Raw genomic sequence first — 5950 nt, forward strand, 5'->3', positions numbered from 1 at the left:
TACGGCAATGAAAAATTAAAAGATGTGCAACTCAGTGCGTATGTGGATTTTTGCACTGCTGTGATTGTGATTAGCAAAATATCTCTAAGAGGGCAAGTGCCATGCCTCATAAAGCTATGCGCTTAAAGTACTACCTGCAATTCATGCGTAGATGTAGATGTCAGGGGGAAGCATGGGACACATACCCCTTGATAACTAAAACATATGCAATGACAAGACTTTACACCATAAATTGATGCAGAAAAGGCTCAAATTGTTGCATAAAAATTCATCAAAATGCAGGGAATTGCATTTTTGATGCTCACAATTTTCTGGCACAGAACCCTCAACCCTCAACCCCCCAGTGTTGAAACAAAACCTTCACCCTTGGATTCAAGATGAAACTCAGGGTAGAAACCCTCATTAAGGGTTTAAGGCGTTGAGCCTGAAAAGTACTGTCTCCGGTTCGAATTCTGCCAGGGACCTTTGTTACATGTCACTCCCAGAAAGAAAGATGGATGTGAAATCTCAAGTTGCGTGTCTTTGTACCACATCAGGGTAAAAACCCCATTAAGGGTACAGACAGTCCAAGGGCGAAAGGAGTTGACCATGAACTGTAATGTCCCCTGTTCAAATACTCCCAAGGACCACGCATGTCATTCCCCATTAATCACTCCCCTAATTTCCTGTCATCTCCCTGCTGCCACCTGTCTCATAATGCCCCAAAAATTACTTAAAGAAAACCCATTACAGTTGTGGCCATCATCAAATGCACAGAAGCTTTTCAGTTACGTCAGAAATAGAAAGACGGCTGTGGAATGTCAATTAAAATTTGCATTTAGTTGCATGTTTTTGTGATGTATCAGGGTAAAAACCCACATTAAGGTGTGTACCGACAGGAGTTGACCATGAACTATTATGTCCCTTGTGTGAATATGGCCAGGGACCTTTGTTAGGTGTCACTCCCCATTTATCACTCCCCTAATTTCCTATCACCTCCCTGCTGTCAACTTTCTAATAATGCCAACAAAATTACCTAAAAAAAACCAATTACAGTTGTGGACATCATCAAATGCATCACAAGTCTTTCAATTGTGTTCGAAACAGAAAGACAGCCGTGCAATCTCAATTATAATTTGCATTTTTTTTTTGCATGTTTTTTAGTGTGTCAGGGTAAACACCCAAGTTAAGGGGTGTACCAATAGTCGAAGGGCGACAGGAGTTGACCATGAACCGAAATGTCCGCTATTCGAACACTGCTAGGGACCTTTGTTGGGTGTCACTCCCCTAACTCCCTGCCACCTGTCTAATAATGCCAACAAAATTACCTAAAGGAAAACCCCATTACAGTTGTGGCCATCATCAGATGCCCAGCAAGTTTATTTCTGTCTTTCAATTGCGTTAGAAACAGAAAGACGGCCGTGCTTTCTCAATTATAATTTGCATTTAGCTGCATGTTTTTTAATTTATCAGGGTAAAAATCCACGTCAAGAGGTGTACCGATAGTCGAAGGGCTAAAGGAGTTGACCATGAATTGTTATGTCCCCTGTTCGAATATTGCGGGGGACCATGCGCATTGCTCCCCATTTATCACTCCCCTAATTTCCTGTCACCTCTCTAATAATGCCACAAAAATTACCTAAAGAAATACCCATTACACTTGTGGCCATCATCAAATGTGCAGCAAGTTTATGTCTATTTTCAATTGTGTTAGAAACAGAAAAACGCCTGTGCAGTCTCATGAATTATTTCCAATTTGTTGCATGTTTTTGTAACGTAAAACATCAAGGGGTGTACCGAAAGTCGAAGGGGTAAAGGAACTGACCATGAATTGTGATGTCCCCTTTTCAAACACTGCCAGGGACCTTTGTTGGGTGTCACACCGCATTAGTTACTCCCCTAATTTCCTGTCACCCCCTACTGTCAACTTTCTAATAATGCCAACAAAAATACTTAAAGAAAACCCATTACAGTTGTGCCCATCACCACCACTGCAGCAAGTTTGTTTCTATTTTTCAACTGTCTTAGAAGAACAAAGAAGACTTTGCAATCTAAATGACAATTTGCATTGAGTTTCATGTATTCAGGCTAATGTATGCAAGATTTGCTGATATAGTGACAAACCATGACAGACGGGGAACAAGATTAAAGCAAAACTGTATTCAGAGCGTCCTTATAAAAACAGCTTATTTCCAGAACTGCACTCAGAAGTGAACAGAGTCTGAATAAAAGCAGGAGCAGGAGCAGGAGCAAGAGCAGGAGCAGAGCGGGGAGAGGGCTGAGCAAACACAGGCACAGGCTTAGATGTGTCACGCCGACGACAGGCACCGAGCCTCTCACACTGAGATGACTGCAGGGATCGATCAAAGGCTGCCTTCCCCTCTCTGCCCCCCGTTTAGATCATTAAAACCTAATTGAGAACTGGTAACAAAACACACACACACACACCATACACACCACGCTCACACAGAGTTGCTTTTGCTTGCATGGATGCAAAATCTCCAGGATGACAAAAGGAAAGCACAGGCAGCGTGAGATAATAAGAGCCCATGTCCATCTGAGTTAGAGAGCAAATCGATCAGGCGGGACTGCACCATGACAGTGTGAGAGGAGGCTGAGGGGGTAAACTAGTGTCACGATGATCACAGGGTGAATCTCATGCTCTCTGCAGGTCATCGGTCTGAGTCCTGACCACTGAAATCTGGAGGAACACACAGGCGGTGGAGGCACAAAGGATTAATCCCATGTGCATGATCTCACAGCTCAGAGCTATCTTTGGTCTGTAAAAGTGTCAGATAACATATCAAGTTGACCACCAGATGAGTGTGTGTGTGTGTGCGTGTGTGTGTGTGTGAAGTTGGCTCACCCAGGACTAGAACTTGCACAGCTCTCCTTCCACATCTGCAAGCCTGGAGGTGCTCTGATCGCTGCTGGCCGTCTGCTCTGACTGTGGGTCTGTGCAAGATAATGTTGCTCCTTCAGCCTCTCCAGACACTGAGCTTCCTCCTCCTCCTCCTCCTCCTCCTCCAGCAGCAGCGGCAGCAGCAACAGCAGCTGGACTGGACTGCATTCACTCACCTTCCCTCCTGTCTGTCTCTCCTCCTCGCAGCACTGCTGTTGAATTATCTACCGCCTCCCAGATGAGGAGTCCGGCTCTGTGCTCTCTGCTCTCCTGTCCTTTGTGTGAGGAAGGCAGCAGGAGCTCCTGTCACAGCGGGCTCTCGGCTCTGTGGCTCGGAGAAGCGGTGAGGGCTGCCACCGGCAGCGGCAGGCAGCTCGGACTGGCGGTGCTCTCGTTATTGGATTGCATGTGTATGAGTGTCCTGGCATTTGTGTGTGTGGGATGTGGAGCGTGGTGTGTGTCAGCGTGTGTGTGTGTCGGTCTGAAAGAAGACCCGGCTGCTGTTCATTGGGGCTCATCTGCGCTGTTGCCTCTCTCTCTCTCTCTCTCTCTCTCGCTGTTACTCGGGCTGTTTGGTGTTGCATTCACGTCCTGTGGGGGGAAAACGGAAGATGAGTTTTCTACTTAAAAATTCAGCTCACTTTAGCTTTCAGTTGGTGGGTGTACTCACAACACTCTGCAGGGACACACTGTATGGAAATACATGTGGGACAAAACATACTGAATAAGACATTTTAAAATAACAGTGTGAATACAGATAAATGTAAAGTGTGGTAGTGTGGTTAACAGAATTATTCGTATGAAACCTCATTTCACCGTTTTTATTTTCTCCTTTTGAGAGACTCTTTTTTTTAAATTACAGGTGTAGACTCAAAATGTTTATATACATATTATATATACATATTATATACATACATACATATATATATATATATATATATACACACACACACATATAAATATATATACATATTTTTTCCCTAGCTATTTGGGATCAGTAGGACCCAATAAGTATTAAAAAAAAAACTAAACCTTGTCAACAATAATTAACCCCCAATGTCCTCAAATGATACAATCTCAAATCACATACTTCCCTTAGTACACTATGTAGTATACTATGTGCACTATGTACTCATTGGCGTAGTGCGCAAATTTCGACAGGGTAGTGTTGTCTCAAACCAAACACGTCTTTGTGCACTCACCGGAAATGATGACCACAAATTAGCTAGTTAGCAAACTAGCATTAGCATCCGCGTTATCGTTAGCAGTACCAAATCCTTACAGACTGCTAAATTAACCCAATAAACATACTGCTGGTTTACATCCGACATAAGTATAGTGGTGCTTAGTGCAAAACACACATGTATTTATACAATGCAGCGACATTCATAGTTGCACAGTCCTCAGATGCTATTTTCAGTTTGAAAAGTGGTCTCTCCCTTTCCGCTACGTAGCCAAGATGGCAACCACTGAGGGCGAGAAGTGTCCATAGCTCCACACTCAACCTCTTGACCGTTTGAGTGCACCATCCGGGTACTCATAGTGCACTGCATTTTAACATACTTCCCAGAAGTGCGCGATTTGAGACACAGCACCAGTGTCTTCAAATGAGCGCTTTCTAATTAACAGAGTCTTAGCTTGTTACTGTTGCTAAAATTGGTCAAATTTGTCGCCATATCAAACTGCAAACATTATTAATCATAAATAAACAAGTTTCAACCATAAAATGTGATCAGGTTTTGTACCTTGTCCACTTTTGTGTCAGGATCATCTGCAGGCTGACTTGGCAGAGATGGCTGCCATCTTGTTTTTACATGGGTTACTGTACTGTGGTCTTACTACCACTAGATGGCAAAAAAAAGTGTCCACGAACAAGGACAACAGGTCTTAGTTAAACAGAATGAAGTATAAGGTCAAGTAAACTCACAATGCTATGTCCTCCATATGAGGACACAGGGTTTCAGGAGAATGTTGAATGCCAGTGGTAAGTAACCTGCAGCTCTGGAGCCACACTTTTACAAAAACTATATGGAAATGAATAACAGTTATTTTTTAAGATTATAATTTTCATTTTTCATTGCTCTACGCCTAAAGTTCCATCAACTAAAGTGTGCGTCATATGTCTACGGCCTGGCGCCTTCCCCTAAATGTTGGTGAACCCAAATAGCGGTAGTTAGTTGGCAGTGGAGTCTCCCTCTCTAGGCTTGCTACTGATTCCAAATCCAAAGAAAAAAAAGTCTCAGAGGACAACAGAGAACTTAGCCTAATGGTGAGTGGGCAGACTTCCTTGCTTTCACCACCAATGCTGCAAAGTTAAAGTACCAAATAATCATAAATAACCACTGCAGAGTAGCCATCTTGCGCTAAAATATACTACTGAATGCTCATTTAGACCTATTAGCAATATTGATAGGCTATTTTAGAACTAACAGGCTATGTTACCTTTATTATAAAGCACAAATATGTGTTGTGGCTAGAAATTAAATCAAAATCTTTAAGCCAAAAACAGCTCTTTTAATATAAAAGGTTGCTGACCCCTGGTCTATGCTCTCACCTTTCAGTTGATACTCATTCTGCCTTCCAGTTGAAGGTTGGAGCTGAAAACGTCAAACCCAAAATGATCGCATTCAAGCGGCAACCTCAGGGCCTAAAAATGGGGGACATGTATGGCTGCAGACACATTCATTTTGTCTCTATAGCTAATTCATCATTCATGACACCTGCACATGAATTTTTACATAACTCACACGTTAACATTTTATTAGTGCTTTTAGTGCGGATTGTCTTCACATAGAGTCCTTGGCTTCTCAGTCAGATCCACCCCTCGCTCCTCATCAACGCCAGCCTGTCGCCCAAATATGGTCACTTCTGGCTCCAAAAAACCAAGATGGTGATGGCCGATATGCCAAACTCAAGGCTTAAAAATGGGAGTCCACAAACCAATGGGTGACGTCACGGTAGCTATGTCCATTACTTTTACAGTCCATGGTTCGAGTACAAGTCGAAAAGCCAACATGTTGTATGCCACTGTTAGCAATACCAGTTTATAAGAACACATTACGGCATATA

The 5950-nt window shown here is 43.0% G+C and overlaps 1 protein-coding gene across 2 annotated transcripts in view; it reads right to left on the reverse strand.

Moving 5' to 3' along the window:
• Nucleotides 1-3396, reverse strand: part of lingo3a (leucine rich repeat and Ig domain containing 3a) — a 65850-nt gene extending 62454 nt beyond the window's left edge. For both annotated transcript variants that reach the window (XR_007570635.1, XM_050055970.1), the window contains exon 1: nucleotides 2846-3396. The gene's annotated coding sequence lies outside the window, so the exon portion shown is untranslated. The remainder of the gene's footprint in view (nucleotides 1-2845) is intronic.
• Nucleotides 3397-5950: the final 2554 nt, after the last annotated feature.

This window comes from Epinephelus moara, chromosome 10 (assembly GCF_006386435.1).
Source record: "Epinephelus moara isolate mb chromosome 10, YSFRI_EMoa_1.0, whole genome shotgun sequence".
Lineage (NCBI taxonomy): Eukaryota > Metazoa > Chordata > Actinopteri > Perciformes > Serranidae > Epinephelus > Epinephelus moara.